Below are 22,037 nucleotides of genomic sequence, written 5' to 3'. Positions count from 1 at the left end.
CATTTACCTGAACATGCATCTTCAAGTACACATAAGTAAATACAAGTAAGTTCTGTTTTCACAAACATAGTTACAGTATAGTTTTTCTGCATGTCACCCAACCCAAACTCTTGGCATCCTTATTACATCAGGGAAGTTTCCCTCAAGACACATGGTTGTGTCTTTCCCAGCTTAACACATTAAACTCTTCACAGTGTAGGTACGGATAGATTTGTTAAATGACTCCTCCTTTCCCATTCCATGCTAAATAATTTCTTCTGCTGTGATAAGTAAAAACCTTAAAGGAGGAGAGCAGGAATACCTCAGGATTACGATAAAAGCATAATACAAACCTCCGAACAATTCTCTAGACCAGTGTCTCAAACTTCTTTTCATAGTTTTATGTAAAAAAAAAAAAAGAACAAGGTTAGGCCTTATCTGTACTTTGCCACAGGCAGTGACACGGATGTCCTCAAGCTGTTAGCATGTTTTCCTGAGGGAAATATGGGAGACACGCAACATGGAGCACGTGGCACTGTCACCCGGATTCCACTGTTCACTTTGAGATGTTATGAGGCCCGTTACCTTGAGTTACAGGTTATGCTACCTGACTTTACATCAGCTTGCGCTCATGAAACAGACTAACACTGATTTTCCTACTCCTAGTCAAATCTAACTCAGCTCTATGGTGTTCTAAACCGATTTTAGCTGAGCTTCAGTTTGGGGATAGGTGATGGGAACTGTAACAAGAAACGCTGAATGAAAGAAAATGCATCGAGAACATTTCCTTTTAAGGGTTTTTGTTGTTTGTGTGTGTTTGTCGTCCCCAGACCTTAACATGGTCCTGTAATGCATGACTAATACGCAGCTCCCCATACACATGACACACTACGTGAGTTCATGAACACTCGGACTGGTCCATGCCCTGTTCAGTGAGATGCGGTCACTAATTACGCACAAGAGTGTCATGGCAACATCAGATTGCTATCGATGTTTCTCACGGCTTACTTGAAATCTCTGCACTTGCTATATGCTACAGACAGAGTATTTATGCTCTCCTGCTCCAAAACTCATATGTTGAAATCAAATCTGTAATGTGATGGTATTTGGAGGTGGGGCTTTTGGGGAGGTGACTAGGTCATGAGGGTACAGCCCTCATGATGGGATGACTGTCCTTATAAAAGAGGCCCCAGAGAGCTCCCTCGCCCTTTCTGTCACATGAGGACAGAGAGCGCACAGCCATCTATGGGCCAGGAGGCAGGTTCTTACCAGACATTGAATCTGCCAGCACCTTGATCTTGGACTTCTAGCCTCCAGAACTATGAGAAATAAATGTTACTTGTTTTAACCACTCAGTCTATGGTGTTCTGTTATAGCAGTCCAAGCAGACTAAGACACCATGTCTCAGAGCAGCACCCCAGAGGCTGCAGACCACTTACTGGATAGGACCATTATACGACAAGCCATAACCGTGTTACTGTTAGACTAGGGCTCCAGCTAAGAATCTGCAGCGATGGTATAACATTGGAGTCCTAAGTATCTTTTCTACAATTGCACTGTTATTGGATTCCAGCTCCACTACTTACAAGCTGTATGACTTCAAACTAACTGCCTGATTTTTTATACTTTAGATTTCACTTGTATTATTTATTACTCCAATTTATAAAACTGTGGTAATCATTCTATCAACCTAAACAAGTTTCTATGAGTGTTAAATGAATAAATACCTACCAAGAGTCCAGAACAATGCCTAGAACGATAGGCAATCAATAAACATTTGCTATTATTATTAAGATGGAATAAAAAACAAGCTAAAGCTCTCGGTCTTTACTAAAATTACACAGAACGAACTCTAATAGCTGGAGGATCTCCCATGATTGCCAGAAAAGGAGCAGACGGGGAAATTCAGGGTATTTTTTGAGAGTAAGACCACTTCACCATTAATGACCATATCTAATGGCATTGTCAGAACTTTTTAACCCTTAAAATGAAAGCTTTGAGGGCCAACAGAGTAAAGAGTTCAAATATTGTGCTCTAAATATCAGTGCTTCTCAATATACCACCAGAATCTGAGATTTTAAAACTTAATACTGTGAAAAATCAATTACAGCCATACTAATCTGAAAAGTTCTGCTCAAGTGACAAGTGTGGAAAAGACTGCAAGAGTTAGCACTACACACATATTGGTTCCACTTTGAACTTTCTTCCCTGGAGAGGGGTAAGCATTTATGCAACACTTGTGTAGAAATCCCCAACAAAACGAGAGCTGTAACTTAGAAATGAAAATGACAATGTGGGTGCCAGGCAGGCAGCTTTCAGCACCAAACAGTGCAGGCATTTACTGTTGTAAGTACATTTGCCTCAGCACATTTGGAATTGATGTAAATCTTTATTTAGTCTTTTGGTTAATATATCCCTGCTGCTGTGAAGAATGCTTTGTTCCTATAGCATGTGAGAAGCGCTACCCTAGGCCAATGTCATAGGAAAAGTCCCCCAGAAGCAAAGCCTGGGACAAGGATTTTCTTTTTTTTTTGTTAATTTTTTTTTGATGTGGACCATTTTTAAAATCTCTATTGAATTTGTTACAACATTGCTCCTGGTTTTTTGGTTTTTGTTTTTTTATGTTTTGGTTTTTTGGCCACAAGGCTTGTGGGATCTTAGCTCCCCGACTAGGGTTCGAACCCGCATCCCCTGCAATGGAAGGCGAAGTCTTAACCACTGGACCACCAGGGAAGTCCCGGGACAAGGATTTTAGTGTGAGGATATTTTGACCGAGGGAGGGTTCTCAGGAGAAATCTGTAAGGAAGTGAGCAAAGCAGAATGGAGTAGGGGGAACAACTGAGCAGAGTCTAATTCAACCTGATCCCATAGGGAAATGTGAAGGGAAAATGCACCACAAATTTGTTCCCCCCAGTTACTCACAACTGGCTGTGGGCTCCCCACAGCGGATGTACATAAGGCCACAGGAATTCCCAAACCAGGTGACTCTAGTCAGCTGAGGGAACTCACGGAGGAGAGTGAAGCTGTGAGCAGCCTGTGCTTACAGCCGTTAGGGGAATCACAAGACATTGCCAGCCTGGAAAACGTGATTCAGGCTGAGCCCCGAGAGTGTCTACCATGGCTATGACATGACACAGACATATTCAAGGGACAATGGACAGCATTAGTCATTAGTGAATAAGAGCTCATCACGATCTCTCTCCTTTCTAATATCCGCTATCCGCTTTCCAACATCATGTATATGCGATGTGGGCTTTTATCCGTATTATAATATTAACTGTAATGTTACCTTCTTATAATTTATTGGTTGCTTAAAGATCTACCCAGTCATGGCAGCCATTGCCAAATGACTTGTAAGGGTGATGGTGCCACCTGCTTCCAAACTCCTCCACCTCCTGTCTTTCACTCTTTTCCTTTCCACCACCTAAAGTGGCATAGCATTCATTCTATGAATATGGTACAGAATAGATGCATGTTTCTCCACGGTGCTGAAATACCCTAACCTTGTCTCTACTTTTTTTCTTTTTTCTTGTGGGAAAATTACATTGACGTATACGTTTTTAGGGACTGCGCTTTATTAAGAATGTGTTTCGTGATTGGACGATGAGTACTTTAAATATGTACATAGATGGTCAGTTAAGGTAGAAATCAATACAAATGGTTCAGGAGATCGTGGCACCACATGACAGAGGAAAGTAAAGATTCTCGATGGGTTATTTCAGAGAATTGTTTGAGGACATTAAACATTCTTAATATTTATGTTAAGCAGTATTTCCTTATTCCTATATATGTTTAGCATAGAGCTACTTCAGTGATAAGCAAACGTTCGCTTGAATACAGTATTGAAATTTAAATAATAAATCTAAGAGACTTATACATTAAAGTGGCAATTTCTACTTACCCCTTGGCTTACTTGCTTTCTTTCCTTTCCCCACTGACAAATTATTGCACAGTATCTTATGCTTATTGAAGGTGAAGACATTGATAGGTTTCTGACAATTTGACAGGCTAACACGGAGAAAATAAGTTAAATGACATGATGCCAGCCACAAGTTTGTGACGAGACGCCTTCTTCCGTCTTAAAATTTCTTATACAAATTATATATTTTCTACTCTCTACAAAATTTGATACTCCTTATTTATAAGTTGGCTGCATATTTTCTTAAACTGATGAACATATACAAGTGTCATTTGAATTTAGGGATGATTATTGACTTCTTTTTCCTCTACTTTTTTTTTAAAATTTATTTATTTATTATTTATGGCTGTGTTGGGTCTTCGTTTCTGTGCGAGGGCTTTCTCTAGTTGCGGCAAGTGGGGGCCACTCTTCATCGCGGTGCGCGGGCCTTTCACTATCTTGGCCTCTCTTGTTGCGGAGCACAGGCTCCAGACGCGCAGGCTCAGTAACTGTGGCTCACGGGCCTAGTTGCTCCGCAGCATATGGGATCTTCCCAGACCAGGGCGCGAACCTGTGTCCCCTGCATTGGCAGGCAGATTCTCAACCACTGCGCCACCAGGGAAGCCCTGATTACTGACTTCTTTTGCATTCTTTCAACTGGCTTTGCAAAAAAGGAAAATGCCAAATAAATGTGGACGTAAAAAGGAAGACATAGTCCCCCCAGAGGATGTTCTCATACCCACGTCAAGGCTAATTAGCCCTCCAGAAAATCATATGAAGGCAGATGCATCCAGCTTCTGCTTAGCTACTCGCTAGTTCCCCGAATTACCTCAAGCAAGTCAAACAGCTTCCTGACATTTCAATTTAATCATATAAACAATGAAAATAAAAACATCTTTCTCTCAGATTGTTTTTGGCCTTAGTGAGACATACATGACACAATGCATTCTAACATAAAAGTACCACATGAATGAACGATACTGCTGTTGTTTCATAAAGATATAGGTATATAAGGGGTTAACCGGAGAATACCACATGAGCATGCAAGTTTTTCTTCTAGGACTCCATTCACTACTTCAGAATTCAGGTAAAAAGACTCGCATGCTCTTCAAAAAATGGGTACCTTACTAACATTCCTCAAAACCACATAGTCTGATTGAAGTAAAATGAGCTGTAGAAAAGACCCTGCAACCTACTTGAAAGGATATGGAAGCCGTTTCGTATTCAAGAGGGGACTCGGTAATGACCTCCTAAGCCTCCAAAGAAAAGTTGGGGATTATATCCTCCTAGTATCTGAACTGGTTCCTTGAGAAACAAAGTTAAAATTAATTTTTCTAAGACATGAGGTGGTTATTAAGTATAGAGAAGCTGAGGAGAACTTTAAAAACTAATAATAAATGTGGTTAACTAGGAGGATAGAATCTAGTTGTCTCTACTGAACATATAATTATGGGAGAAAATGTTAATCTCATTCTGACTGATTTTGGTTCTTGATTATACTCTTGAAAATCTCCCAAGGGCAGGGATAGCTATAAGAGTATTTATGAAAGGGTAACCATAAAGGACTGCACTTGGAAGAACATTTAGAAGAATAAACATATATTTTAAATATACTTTCATTCAGTTCACACACATAATATGAGCCCTGAGTCCATGTTTGTGAAAGTGCAGCCATAAAGGAAGTTAATATTCCAAAGAATAAGTGTATATAATGTAGTAATATATGAACTGATATAGTATAGAGTACAAACTGTCATCATATATATTAATATACATTAATATGGACCCAAGGCTCATTTTTTGTATCAAATTATATGCATAGTATCCTTAAGGATATACAATTATGAAGTCCTGGGAAAAAAAAGCCTTATAGCTTTTACTATGTTGTTGGTAATTAAAAAGCAAAAAAATATGCAAACAGAAAGAAAATAGCAATAAATATAATACTTTAAAATTATTATGCCTATAATCGGATATATAATTCTTCCTTAACTAAATATCTTTAAAAATTTACAGGAGTTATCTAACCACATATAAACATAGTAAATTATATATAAATGTGTGTATATATACAAATGTGTGTGTATACAAGTTACATCAAAATCTGCTGACCTATAAAAGGGAGCAACGTAGAAAATTATTTTCTTATGAAACCTCTAAATCATTCATTTCTGTTTCCTTAACCTGATCTATAAGGTAGGCTGGAAAAAAAAAAAAAAACTATTATTGTTGCTCAAATCTACTAATAAACTACCTATTCCTTTCATTCACCAAAAGTCAAAAGTACAGAACCATAAGGGCTGAGCCTCTCAGATTTTTCTATTTGTATAATTCATCAAGTAGGAATATGTTTATACTTTGATTCTGCTTCTTCTCCTGGGGGAAATTTCCTCATGAGCTTTATAATTAAAATCAAAGAACTCAGTGAGATATGTTAGTCATGTGGGCTCTAAGCGTGTCCCCAAATCTGGAACCATTCGCCCAGGGTCAGTCTCCTTAGCTTCTCTGTGGCTCCCCATGCTTGATCATCGCCCCTGCTCCCTTCCCCACATTGACCCAGTCTTTATATCAGTTTCTAGATTTAGGCCTTTTCTCGGGTGATTCTTTTACTACACCGAGCTGAAAAAAGATGCATACTTGGATACTGTATTGCTGGGCTCATGGGCAAAGAACTAATCAAATTATCTTTCTCTGAAGGGACAAAAAGAGTTTTCTGAGTCAGGAAAATGATCTGTATAGGATTCACTATATTCAAGTGTATCCCTAACCTTTGCAATAAGCTGTTAGTAGATTGCTAACTGTAATATCTGAACAAAGGTATAATCTGAAAAAGATTTTGTTGAGTTTAGAAAAGAGACTATATATTTTGACAGCATTTACAGCAATAGCAGTAGCATTTACCATGCTTCCCATATTTAATAAACCACCTATACAACTTAAGACTTCTTTTAATATGTGTGTGTGTTCCATTAGGACTTTTATTGAGGAGATTTGAAGGATTAATTTAATTTAAATGATCATGCAAATATTACATGCTCTGCTTAAAGTTTTAAGAAATCTGACTGTGAATAACTAAACATTCAATTATTTTAATACTGTACACGAAGAAGTCATAGCTTTTACTTATAGTTTTAAAAGTGTTTTTATCTTTTTAAATATGGATTGTGAGTGAGGGCAAGAAATATATTACAGAAGTAAAAGAGAGAGGAAAGAATAATATGAGAAGGAGGAGAGAAAGAGATTAAATTATTAGGTATTCTTTCTAAGTTACAACTCCAGATGAACAATAATCTGGAAACATCACAAGTTTCTAATGAAGACTGGTATTACTGGTAACAAAATAACATATAATAAAGAAAATAGGATGAATAATTTCTTTTTAGCATTTCTAATTCTGAAAATATATATAATGATTCCTATAACAACTTAAATATTTTTAAAATGATGGTTATTTGCTTGTCTGATAGAAAGATTACATCAGATTCTGTGTAGAGGCTCAAGCAAAAGGTCTCCATCACTATTTGGAAACTATGAGGGCAGAGAGGCCACCTGACCTAGCAATCATTAAACAATACCTATTAACTACAAAGTCCTCAATGACAGAGAGTGATTTACCACAAAATTCAGTCCTAGGTAGGGTCAGTGGAAGGACAGAAGGAACTGTACGGGTCCAAGATGGCATCAGTTATGCTAACAGCCATACAAAGTGGTGAAAGAACTGACAAACAGATCAGTGCAACAGAAAAGAGAGCCTCAAAATAGACTCATGTAAATATGGTCAACTAATCTTTGACAGAGAAGTAAAGGTAACACAGTGGAACAAGGTCTTATCAACAGTGGGTACTGGAACAAACAGAAATCCACAGGCAAAAAAATGAATCTAGGCACAGATCTTACACCCTTCAAAAAAATTAACTTAAAATGAATCAAAATGGATCATAGACCTAAATAAAAAACTATAAAACTCCTAGAAGATAATATAGGAAAAAATCTAGATAATCTTGCCATGGCAAGGGCTTTTAGGTACAACACCAAAGGCATGATTCAATGAAAGAAAGAATTGATAAGCCGAATTTCACCAAAATTAAAAATTTCTGCTCTGCAAGAGATACTGCCAAGAGAATAAATAGACAAGTCACAGACTAGAAGAAAATATTTGCAAAAGATATATCTGATAAAGGACTGTTATCTAAAGTGTACAAAAAATTCTTAAAACTCAACAATTTTAAAAAATGAACAATTTGATTAAAAATGGGCAGAACACCTGAACAGATAGCTCATCAAAGAAAACATACAGATGGCAAATAAGTATATAAAAATATAGTCCACATCATATGTCATTGGAAAGCTGAAAATTAAAACAACAATAAGATACCAAAAAAAAAAAAAAGATACCAATACACAGTTATTAGAATGGTCAAAATGTAAAACACTAACACCACCAAATGTTTGTGAGGATGTAGAAAAACACGAACACTCATTCACTGCTGGTGAGAATGCAAAATGGCACAGTCACTTTGGAAGCCAGTTTGGCAGCTTCTTATAAAACTAAACATACTCTTAGCATATGATCCAGCTATTATTATGCTCCTTGTTATTTACCCAAAGGATTTGACAATTTATGCCTACATGAAAACCTGCAGACAGATGTCCATAGCAGCTTTATTCATAATTGCCAAAACTTGGAAGCAACCAAGATATCTCTCAGTAGGTGAATGGATAAACTGTTGTACATCTGAAAATGGAATATTAATTGGCACTAAAAAGAAATAATACATTGAGTGGTGAAGAGACATGGAGAACTGTTAAATACATATTACTGAGTGAAAGAAGTCAATCTGAAAAGGTTTCATTCCAACTATATGACATTCTGGAAAAGGCAAAACTATAGAGATAATAAAATGATCAATGGTTTCCAGAGGTTAGGAGGGAGAAAGGGATGAATAGGCAGAGCACAGACAATTTTTAGGTCACTGAAACTACTTGGTATGATACTATAATGGTGGACACATGTCATATTACATTTCTCCAAACCCACAGAATGTACAACAGCAAGAGTGAACTCTAATGTGAACTATGGACATTGGGTGATAATGATGTGTCAATGTAGGTTCATCAATTATAACAAATGTACTACTCTAGTGGGAGATTTGATAGCTGCAGAAGCTATCTATATGTGGGGGCAGGAGGTATACAATAAATCTCTGTCCCTTCCATTCAATTTTGCTGTGAACCTAAAACTGCTCCAGTAAATAAGTATTTTTTAAAGGTTAATATTAAAATAATTTTGAAAAAGAAAGAAAAATTAATCTCTGCAATTCATGATCCTAACAAACTAAAATTTAAAAAAATATGTAATTATCTCAGTAGATAGAACAAAAACATTTGATAAAATCCAATATCCATTTCTGAGTCTTACCAAATAGGAATACAAGGAACTTATGCAACTTGATAAAGGGTAGCTATAAAAGTCCTACAGATAACTTCATATATGATGGTGACAGAATGACTGTTTTCTTCATAAGACCAGAAAAAGTCAACAATGTCCACTGACACCATTTGTATTGAACATTCAATTATTAGTCCTAGCGAGTGTAATAAGAAAAGAAAAAAAAAGGTCACTCATATTAGGAAAGAAAATGTAAAACTGTTTTTATTCATTAAATATAGTATCACCTAGGTAAAAAATTTGGTAGAATCTACAAATAAGTTACTAGAACTTGTAAATGAGTTTAGCACTGTGGCAGGATCCGAGATCAAGCAACAAAAATCAATAGTATTCTTATATATTAACAATGGCCAATTGGAAATCAAAATAAACAAAACCAAAAATGACTGGAGCATCAAAAATATTAAATATTTAGAAATAAATCTCTCTCTCTGTATACTGAAAACTACAAAATATTACCCCAAAAAAATTAAAGAAGATTTATGTGAAAGAAAAGATAGATCATCCTAATGCCTGCTAATCTGCTGGCAGACTCAACTGTGTGAAGATGTCATTTCTCTCTGAATTGATATGTAGCTTTAACACAATACCAATCAAAATCATTTTATTTCCATACTAGTAGAATTTTACTGTAAAAGTTAAAACATGATTCAAAAATTCCTTTGGAAACTGAAATGACCTAGAATAGCCATATCAACTTTGCAAAGCAAGACCAAAGTTGGAGGAATAACATTACCTGATGTGATGACAGGCATTATTATAAAGCCCTGATAATCAAGAAAATGTGTCATTGTCATAAAAATAAATAGTTAAATAAATGGAAAAGAATAGAGCCCCAAAATACACCCACATATATTTGAGAAACTGATTTTTTACAAAGGTGCACAAGAAATTTTATGAAAAAAAGAAAATTTTCTCAATAGAAAATTCTGAAAAAATTAGATAACCACATATTAAAAAAAGGAACTTTAATACATACCTCCACCATATATAAAAAATAATTCAAAATAGATCATAGACCTAAATATAAAACCCAAAACTCTAAAGCTTCCAGAAAGAAACAAATGAGAAAAAAAATCTGTGACTTTAGGTTTGGCAAAAATTTCCAACTATATTACTTAAAGCATGATTCGTAAGAAACAAATTTGATATATTGGATTTTACTGAAATAAAATACATCTACTCTTTGAAAGACACTCTTTGGAAAAAGAAAAGACAAAACACACCATGGAAGAAAATATTTCCAAATCGTGTATCTCTTGAGGGACTTTTATCCAGAATATGTAAAGAACTCTCAATATCCAATGATAAGGGAACAAACGATGCAACAAAAAAGGACAACATATTTCAACAAACATTTCATCAAAGAAGCTATTTGGATTACAAATAAGCTACATGAAGAGATTCTCAACATTATTGGTGATTAAGGAAATGCAAATTAAAATCATAATGAGATACTACTACAGATATAGTTGATTAGCTAAAACTTCAAAGAGAGTATATTTAGTTTTGGTGAGGATATGGAGGAACTGGAACTTTCATATACTGCTGGTGGTCATATAAAATGGTACAATCACTTTGAAAAGCAGGTTGGCAAGTTTTTATAAAGTTTTTTTGTTTTTACATACCGTACTGTATGACCCAGGTATTGAACTTCTAGATTTTTTACCCAAGATAAATGAACGCATATGACCATAAAAAGACATACAAGAATGCTTATAGAAGCTTAATTTCTAACGATTAAAAACTAGGAACAATCTAAATATTTATCAATAGGTAAATGGATAAACCAACAAAAGCACATCCGTACAATGAAATACTACCTAGTAATAAAAGTGAAATCACAACATGGATGAATCTCAAAAAGATTATGCTGAACAAAAGTCAAACCAAAAAGAAATATGTACTTCATGATCCCATTAATTAAAAGTTTAGAAAATGCAAACAAATCTATAATTGTAGAAGACAGATCTGTGATTGCCTGGGGAGGACAGAGAAAGGGCAGTGCAGGGATGGGCAGGAGGCAGCAATTTCAAAAGAGCAGGAGGAAGTTTCGGGAAGTAACAAATATGTTCATTATCTTGATCATGGTGATGATTTCATGAATATACATAGGAAAAATAGGAAAAATAATTCACTTTAAGTATATGAAGTTTATTGTATGTCAATCATATCTCAATGAAAGTGTTAAACAACAATCAAGGTTCTGGGTTTGATGGGCTAAGAGCCTACCAGATAGCCTCATCTTGACATAATACACATAGTAACTACTTGTAGACAGTGAAGTGTGAACCAATGGTACAAACTCTGACAGGGAGTTCACCCTGAGATCTTACCAGGTTGGTGAAACAGAATACTGAAGCAGGGAGACCATGAAAGCTGATCTGGGATAGGAGAAAGCCAGGGAGGATATCTTTGAATTCTTTCTACTCACATCTCTGACCGATTGCTGAACCAGGAATGTATAAAACAGACTTAAAGCAGCTCAACCAAAGACATAATGTTACTGAGTCCAAGCTCATACTGCTCACCACAAGACAGGCCAATAAATCAAGAGATGAGGTGTTGGGACAAGGAATAGTGACTTTATTCAGAAAGCCAGCAGACTGAGAAGACGGTGGACTAGTGTCCTAAAGAACCATCTCTCCCTGAGTTAGAATTCAGGCTTCTTTTATACTAAAAGGGGAGGAGGTGTGGCTGGTTGTTGCAAAGTTCTTGATGCCAGAATCCTTTGTTCTTGCAGCTGTCCATGTAGGTCTGGTCACAATGTTCCTGTAAACCTCCAACAAGACTATTCCTGTTATTCTCTGTTCTGCAACTTTTCATCTCTATATGAATGGAAAAGTGTTATACCTTTAAAGGTCAGATCCTTGAGAACGGGTTATCATGTATATTTCAAACTACGGGGAGTGTTCTTTTACAAAGGTGCACAGCCAGCATGACTAAGCAGAGGCAGTAGAGCACAAGGGTTACAGCTAAAGAAAAAGATCCAATATGGACTCAAGTTTGTTCTTCTCTGTTACAAAAATATCTAAACTCAGACTGAAGATACCACCCAAAAGATCCTGGAGAGCGAACAAGAATAGTCAGACCATGATAGAATACGCAGTCTTTTGCAGGAGAGCAGATATAGAATTTAGTTCCTATCTCTTTGACTTTTAGCCTGGGGCTAAGCACCGTCCATGGGGTAGGAACTTTGGAGGAGGAAGACTTGCATATCAAAAACCTGCAGTCTGGGCTTCCCTGGTGGCGCAGTGGTTGAGAATCTGCTTGCCAGTGCAGGGGACACGGGTTCGAGCCATGGTCTGGGAAGATCCCACATGCCGTGGAGCAACTGGGCCCGTGAGCCACAATTGCTGAACCTGCGCGTCTGGAGCCTGTGCTCCGCAACAAGAGAGGCCAAGATAGCGAAAGGCCCGCGCACCGCGATGAAGAGTGGCCCCCACTTGCCGCAACTAGAGAAAGCCCTCGCACAGAAACGAAGACCCAACACAGCCATAAATAAATAAATAAAATAAAATAAAAAAAAAGTAAAATAACCCAAACGATTGAGTTGGGGAAATGAAACAACTATAATAAAAACAAAAAAAAACAAAACAAAAAAACCTGCAGTCTTTATGTCCAGAGGAGTTAGGAAAAAAATTTAAAAAGCCAAAAGACTATGAACACTAAAGAAAATGGGAGGACCACGAATGGTACTGAGTCAGAGAAAGATCTCTTAAACCCTGTTTTGCCATCTCTTGCTGAACCCCGAGTTACACATACACACAACAGACTCTGAGGGGACACTTGCTTGGGACCAAAGTTCTGAACAAGGAATGGAGCTAGTGCATGAAAAACTGTTTAGCTTCAATCTTCTAAAGAAAACTACCTGATAAAACAAAGAAAGCAGTACTCATCACAGAAAAATAATTGAATCCAGAATTTCCACGACAGAATACACAAAAATTCTTTGACATATAAACTATCAAGAAAATGGAAAATATTTTTTGAGAGTAAAGATATCAACCAAGTCTGACCTTGAAAGGAAACAGATGTTGAAACTAACAGACAAAGCAATTTTAAGTAGGTTTTAAACAATCTTCAATGAAGTAAAACATTTTTTGAATGCGTGAAAAATCTCAGCAGATAAATGGGAAGCCTCAGTACAAGGATAGAAATTCTAGAACTAAAAAATAACTTCTCAGGGAAATGAAAAATTAACTGGATGATTTAGGCAAATGGACAGGAAAAAAGAGTAAATAAACTTGAAAATAGATCGAAAGAAATTATCCGAAGTGAGAAACACAAAGAAACACATTTTAAAAAATGAATATAGCCTCAAGCACATATTAGATGAAACTGAGCAGTCAAATGTACATGCGGTTAGGATATTAGAAGGACAAAACCTCCAGAAACTATGGGATCAAGAAAACAGTAGAAAACATCTTAAGTTGCTGAAAGATGGAAATTTGCAGACCTAAAATTCTTTACTCAGAAAAACTATCATTCCAGAATGAAGACAAAATCACATTTTCAAATAAAAGAAAATGAAGAGATTTTGTTGCCAGAGACCTGTACTGTAAGAATGATTAAGGAAGTTCTTCAGGCTCAAGGGAAATGATAGTTGATGGAAAATTAGATCCTCAGAAAAGAATGAAGAACATTGGAAATTGGCAAATATCTGGACAGATTTAGGAAACTATTTTAGTCTTTTTCAAATTTGCATTTCCTTATAAATTATATAAAAATTTCAAAGAAATCTATTCTACTGTGAGATTAACAATGTTTTTAGATGTATTATGTATAACGAGTATAACATAAAGGACAGGGATGGGGGGATTTATTTATATTAAGGTTGCAAGGTTTCTATATTTTGCTTGAAGTAGTAACAGTATTATCTCTAATAAGAGGACTATCCTTATGTTAATGATGCATATTACAAACCATAGGAAAAGCATTATAAATACGCAAAAAAGCAAAGCTGAAAAGTGAACAGAAAAATTTTTAATTTTTAAAATTTTATTGAAGTATGATTGATTTACAATGTTATGTTAATTTCTGCTGTAAAGCAAAGTGACTGAGTTATACATGTATATATTCTTTTTCATATTCTTTTCCATTATGGTTTATCACAGGATATTGAATAGAGTTCCCTGTGCTGTACAGTAGGACATTGCTGTTTATCCATTAGTCATTTTAATAAGAAGGGCTGGGAAACAGGAATAAAGAGAAAAAAAGTGGAAAAAAAAATAACTGGTAAATCCATTTTTTTTCTCAAAATGTGTCACGTTTGTCATGAGTTTTTTATAATTTATCTTAATGACAGTTCTTAAATTGGGTACAGAATGACCACCATTTATCCTGCTTTATAGATAGGTAGCTGAAACAAAGAGAAGGTAAATGACTTCTCCTGGGTTAAACTTTGAGCGTTAGATAAATATTTGTTGTCAACAGAAGATATATTGGTTTTGCCTTTGTAAATCAATTCCAGCTGTTGACAGGTGAAGTGTTGTATTTAGCAATGAATGAAGCACAGGGAAGAATGTATCAAATATATGTGTCCAAAAGAATGATTCTAGCTCTTTTGGGATCTTTGGTTACTTCTGCGCTAACAACTGTTGTGGTTTTGTTTTTTGTTTTTTGGGTTCTTTTTGAGGGAAGCTCTTTCCACAAAGTAAATATGACCAGCACTTTAACAAGAAGACTCTCATCAGCATCAATAAGAATATGTCCAAGATTAAAATTAATTTTATATTTTCATTTTCTAACTTGGCTTCCATTCAAAAAATTTCTGCTGGTTGCCAAATATATTTTACAGAGATCCTGTACTATCTCAACCCATTTTCTAATAATACTATTTATCGTTAGAAGGAAATGTTTAGTATTCAGATGTAGAAACAAAGTTACAGATACATTAAGCGACTTGGCAAAGGTCATAAGGGCTAATAGTTGGTTTTCAGTTTGAAAGATGCAGCTATAAAGTATGAAGCTGTATTTTATCCTCATATAATTGCTGCAGGGGGAGTCCAAGAAAAGAGTAAAATAAATTTTACAGAAACTAATTTGCAGAATTTATCCATGTAGATGCACAAAAGAAAGGACTAGTATGAAAGGTCTAATTTAAATGCAAGTTACTGAAAAAAATAATTTAATCATGTAAGTCATTTTTTTCTTTCTAAAATACTCATTGGTATTTTATATTACGTTACTTTTGAACTGAGAAACTTCACCCTCTTCCACAGGGTAAGAAGAAAGGTCCAAGAGGCCCCTTCTCTTCTGGATCCTACTCCAGGCAACACAGGATCCCTGAGTTCCCTTCTCAAATGCCCTTTTGCCTGTTCCACGTTCTGTACAAACTTCTTTTTCTGGTATGTTCTTGAGAAAACACATTTGCTGCCGGTGTGTATACTTCTCAATCTGAGGGGTAGCCAAGACAGATACAACTGACTGAGGGGAATGTGGGTGGAGTTGAGACGTGTGGGTTGGGTTGTCCAAATGCGTGCACCAAAGACCCCTGTCTTGATGCCCTGAGGTAGATGGTTAGGAGGAGGAGGAGAATAGGCTTCAGTACTCACAGATACAACCTGCTGCCTTTGTAGTTTCTAGAGAAAGACTATGGGTCCAAAAGAAGAGAACACAAATTCTAATAGTTCAGTGACAGACATCAATATCTTCTGATGATACTATTTAATAACTTTGAACATGTCAACATTGGTCTGATGTTCAAAACTTGAGAACTGGTTTCAAAAGAACATAAAAGCCATTAGTTCTAATAGGAGCTGTTGTAATAACAAAGTATTAACATATTTTATTGTTTTTTTCTATCTTTAATCACCAAGTGTGTCCCTTTGTTCATAAAGCATTTTTTTCTTCCTTGTTAGAGTTTTAAAGGGGCAATTAAATATTCTATGAGTTTCTTGATATTTACTAGACAGAACCATATTTATTAATATAAGAAGACTTCCAGGGTATCCTTAAATCTCCTAAAGAATATTCTGATTTGATACTGCCCATTTCTTTCCCTCCTCATTCTTTGTTAAGCTTTATGCTATTGCCAGATAGCTCCTTTGGGTTTTTCAGGGCAGAATCAGGAAGACAGGGGGAAGGGAAAGAAAGTCAAGGATGGCTAGGGCTTGAAGAAGAGTTTTCCATCCTCCAAGGACAGAAAGACTATGTAGGTTGTAGAATGCAATGAAAGTAGAGGAAAAAAGAAAAGTTGGGGGGTTTTTTTGGAAAAATTTCTGTTGATCTTGTATTCCCCTCCTGATATATAAAGGCATGTAAAAATCTTGAAAATTCACATTTGATGTAATAACTATTGTACCATGATACTGTTTTTTTTCAGAAAGAATGCTAGAAAAGTAGTTCTAGTGGCCTTGGCTTCAATGGGGTTGCATTCCTTTGTTTAGTACTAAGTTTTGATATCGGTCATCAGTTTGAAGAGAGCCTCACAAGCTATGCACATTATAACCCAGAGAAAATGCAAGACATAAAAAGATGAGCATAAAACTTAGTATGAGACAGAAGAAAATGTAGAAAAAACTAACCTTAGTATTGACCATAATGATGGCCAAAAGAATATATCAAAGTTTTGAGGAGGAAGAGGTCAATTCCCCTTGAAAAGATACCAAAGATTTCAGTGTACATTTTAGAATAGGTTATCTTTTTTTGTTTTGTTTTTTTTAAAAGGAGGATGGCGGGGCTTCCCTGGTGGCGCAGTGGTTGAGAGTCTGCCTGCCAGTGCGGGGGACACGGGTTCGAGCCCTGGTCTGGAGGATCCCACATGCCGCGGAGCGACTAAGCCCGTGAGCCACAATTGCTGAGCCTGCGCATCTGGAGCCTGTGCTCCGCAACAAGAGAGGCCGCGATAGTGAGAGGCCCGCGCACCGCGATGAAGAGTGGCCCCCACTTGCCGTGGCTAGAGAAAGCCCTCGCACAGAAACGAAGACCCAACACAGCCAGACATACATACATAAATAAATAAATAAATAAATAAATAAATAAATAAATAAATAAAAAGGATAGAATGATTCATTAAAAAAAAAAAAAAAAAAAAGGAGGATGGCAATTTCACCCAATCCAAGTTACAGAGACCATTTTGAGAAAGAACAAGTAGTCTGTTTTGGCTGGAATATAGGGTACATATTGGGATAAAAAATGCTTAAAAAAAAAAAAAAGTAGACTGGAATCAAATTTGAATAGCTTTAGATATAAGGCTTAAGAGGCTGTACTTCATTCAAGACGTAATGTAACCTTTTGGACATGGAAAGAAAACGACTGAAGTGACATGTATTTGGTAGTGATGTGTAGGATAGTTGCCAAATCACAACCATAATGATGGCTGTCCAATTCACAGTGTATGTGCCTTATATATCCACTGCAATGTCTGACTTTGGCCAATGTACAAACATGACTTTCCCCATAACATCCTAAAATTTTCAGGTTAACTTCACTGATTACTTTGAAGAAAGCAATATAAAATAATGCTTAAGGCACAATTTTAAGCCCTGGTCAGTTTCCTCAATTTCAACTTTCTTATCCCCAAATGACCATAATATTGTATACCACATAAATTTTTCAAGAATTAAATGTTACATATGTGAAGTTTAGAACAGCACCTGATAGAAAATAAGTAAAAAAAAGGGAACCAAAAAATAAATTTATTAGGACATAATCTGTCATAAACTTTCTGTTTAAAAAATAGTAAACCAAACAGAAAAATATCGTTTGTAACAGATATCATAAAAGCTGTTCTAATGAGAACGTACTGTCTATCAGTCAGAATTGCTCTCCTGCAGTTGCAAATGAATGCTTTGACAAATTTAAGATGTTATCAGTCAAAAAAAAAGTCAAGGGAAGTTCTCTTTCTTATCTTCAGAAGGGCTGCTATAAATAACACTTCTCTGGCAAAGCAGGCCTTCTCACAGGATTCAAATGAATCTCTATGAAAATCTTTCCCTTTGCACAGCTCTGGCTCAGAAACCCCAATGTAGGGATCTACATAGGTAAGTGCATGCTAATTTATTCTCTAGAGAGGAGAAATATTTTAAGATCGATGTCATGTCAACAAAAAGAATGATGTTGAAATAAATAACTTCTCTGAAGCAGAGAAAGAGAAGGGAAAGGGAAAATTTGGTTGGCAAGACCACACCAAAATATACCTATGTAAAACACAGGCAAAAATAGAATAGATACATTACTAAAGTTCATATTTTAGATAAAAGAAAAAATATTAAATATTCTACAAGTTTTTAATATGCTAAATTGAAATGTATTGTCAATATAAGATTTTGTTGTATTGCACCAATGTATTGTTGGTAGAAGAAAGCGACTCTACTAGTACAGAGTTACCACTCTTAGCCAAACAGAAAAGTAAAAGCATGTTTTGTAGAAATAAGTGATGTGATAACTTCCATCTCCAGTCTCCCACACGTACACACATAAATAAGAGTAAAATGCCTGGCAAGGCTTCAAAATGACTTCTATTATTCAAACTAAAAATCCTTAGACATTTTAGTTATGACCTCCAACTATCATTTTAATTAATCTTTTTAGTATGATACCCTATTTTCACTATGCTACTTATCAGAGTTCTCTTTAGGCAATTAACCTTGTATTAGATGAAAGCATTCATCAGAGACACACACCTCAATCATCTATTGCATTTGCAGTGATATTTTAATTTTAGGTTAAAAATTCTGTTTCAGTCATGGTTATTAGCAGCTGCAACAGAAAGTGACTCCGGCTAATTAAATTTGAAAGGGAAATTATTGGAAGACTCTGAGGTAGCTTCTAGAACAGCTTAGAAATATCTGGGGGAAAGAGGCTTGGTTTTCTGTTCTGTGACCTGAAGAGCTAGGCAGTCAGAACTAAGCTGTAACTACATCTAAGGAATGGTACGGTTAGGTTGTCACGTCACCACTGAGAATGAGATACTCTTGCTGACACCATCACTGTAGCCAAGAGGAATCCTCTACTATGACTCATCACCCATCTTAGATTCAGCTCCTATGTGGAAGGTATTATGGACTGAATCTCCCCACCACCCCAAACAATTCATATGTTGATGCCTTAACACCCATTGTGACTGTATTTGGAGACAGGGCTTTTAGGGAGGTAATTAAGGTTAAATGAGGTCGTGAGGGTGGGGCCCTAATCTGATAGGCCTGGCATCCCTGCAAGAAGAGGAAAAGACACCAGAGATCCTTCTGTCTCTTTTGCACAAGCATAGAGAAAAGGCCATGTGAGGACACAGTGAGAAGGTTATTTTGATAACCTTTAATAAAATGAGTTTGTGCAAAAATCCGGAAGAAGGTCTCTCCAGAAACCAATCGTGATGGCACCTTGACCTTGGACTTCTAACTTCCAGAACTGTGAGAAAATAAATTTCTGTTGTTTCAGTCACCCAGTCTGTGGTATTCTGTTATGGCAGTCCAAGCAGACCAATACAGAAGGTCAAATTGGATTTCGACCACATGCCTCCTCTCTGGTATCACTGAAGCAGGCAGAAAAAGTGAGCATCTGCGCTTCTGAGGTTTTGTCATGAATGCTGAGCCCCATCACTTGCCAAGACACACAGAAGGGGGAATTACTCCGACATATGGAAGAGACAGCCAAAAAGGCAATGCAGGTATAAAGCAGGGTCTTTGACCAAACTGTACTGCTTACAAAAATACAATTTATAATATTACCATGTTTTCCATGCTTTAAAACATGGGAGTCGTACTAGACAAAATATTTTTCAAAATATTTAGTTATAAAAAAATAACTATGGGCCAAAATATCTTTGTACTCAAGGCCTTACTTTTAAGTGTTCTTTTTTTTTAAGGAGATCTACAACATTTCTGGGCATATAAAGTACTTGTGTATCAACTCCATCATCTAAAATAGTACATCTAAAAATCTTCCTTTTGGAAAGAGAAAATAGTCATAATAATGTAAATGATAATAATCATTTCTGTCTTTAAATGTCACCCCTCAACTGACAAAACATTCTTCAATAGCTGTAGTTAGTTTTTGGTTTTGTTTTTCTGGCACTGGTGGCCAATTCTATATAATACAGGCTTTGTGTTCAGTATAGTCAGGCCCATAAGAAGCAGCACAAATAAAAATGTGGGCCCTCTAGGTGAGGTAATAATGTGAACACACAGATCTAATGTGTTCTCTCCAATAATCTCCAATGGCATGGACATTAATGTTGAGGTACATGTTGAAATATCAATGAAATGTATTTTTACTTATCAAACTGTAAGACATTAAAAAATCCAAATACAAAGTATTAGTGAGGATGTTCAAAAATAAAAACAGTTTTATATCCCTGAGGGCTCTTTAAACTACTAAAACATTTCTGACTGCAATAGGCAAAAAATTAAAAGTGTCCATACTCTTTAAAGCAGCAATATCACCTCTTCACATTTATTTTAAGGAAGTTATAAGACAGAAACATGTAATTGAATGATGTCTTAGTTCAGGCTGCTCCACCAAAACACCACAGATTGGGTAACTTATGAACAAATTTATTTCTCACAATTTTAGAGGCTGGAACTCCAAGATAAGGGTGCCAGCATGGTGAGGTGAAGGCCCTCTTCTTGGTCACAGATTTTCCTTATATTGTATCACCACATGGTAGGAAAATGGGAGGGGAGCTCTCAGGCCTCCTTTACAAGGGCACTAATCTCATTCATAAAGGCTCCACCCTGGTAACCTAAGCATCTCCCAAAGACCCCGCTTCCTAATACCATCACTTTGGGCATTAGGACTTCAACATATGAATTGTGGGGGGACACATTCAGACCACAGTAAATGAGAATGTTCACTGTCATAGAATTTATATTAGGGGAAAACTCAAACTACATGTCCAAAAATAAGGGATTATGTTAACAAATTATGATATGTATATTCAGAAATTAAATGTGTATTCAGATATTAAAAATTACATTTTCTAAGGACACTTAAGGATATTGAAAAATTCTCAAGATATACCACTAAGTTAAAAAAATTAAAAGTTATGATGAACAGGTATTGAAAGAGAAGAGGTATTTATCAAGGACCTAGGATGTACCACATGTATTGTGCTAAGAGCTGAAGATATAACAATAAACCATAGAGACAAGAACTCCTGCCCTTATGGAGCTTACATTCTATTCAGTGGAGACCAGAAATCACAACCACACAAAGAGTATGTCAAGTGGTAGTAAGTGCTATGGATAAAAATAAAGCTGGGGCAGCACCAAATGATGGGAGAGAAGGAGGGTGTGGCATCCCAATTTTCACTGAGAGTAAGGTCAGAGAAAGCCTTACTGAAAAGTTGACATTTGAATAGTGTTGGAAGAGGAGAGCACAGGAGTGATGCATGAGACTGTAAGAGGAAAGAATTTTCCAGCAGGGAGAAAAGCAATTGCAATTCCAACAGAGAGAAGAAGAAATGCAAATGTGAGGATTAATATGTTCTGAAATACTACTGAGGTGGTCTGCACATTCACATATGATTGTTTTCATACGTTCCATAATAAATTCAGATAAAACAAAATATTTTTTAAACACTGATGTCTTTGTGCAGTTGAGGTAATTAACCTCTAGTCTCTGCTCTATTTTAATACCTGCAATAAAATGAGTATGCAAAAACAAAGATAAAAAGCTTATTTGTGGGAGCTGAGGCTCAGGTTTCAGAGGTCAGATCCCAGGGAGAGGACTGGGGTTGGCTGCGTGAACACAGCCTGAAGGGGGCTA

Source organism: Balaenoptera ricei, chromosome 9 (assembly GCF_028023285.1).
Source record: "Balaenoptera ricei isolate mBalRic1 chromosome 9, mBalRic1.hap2, whole genome shotgun sequence".
Classification (NCBI taxonomy): domain Eukaryota; kingdom Metazoa; phylum Chordata; class Mammalia; order Artiodactyla; family Balaenopteridae; genus Balaenoptera; species Balaenoptera ricei.
Note: the sequence above shows the minus strand (reverse complement) of the source record.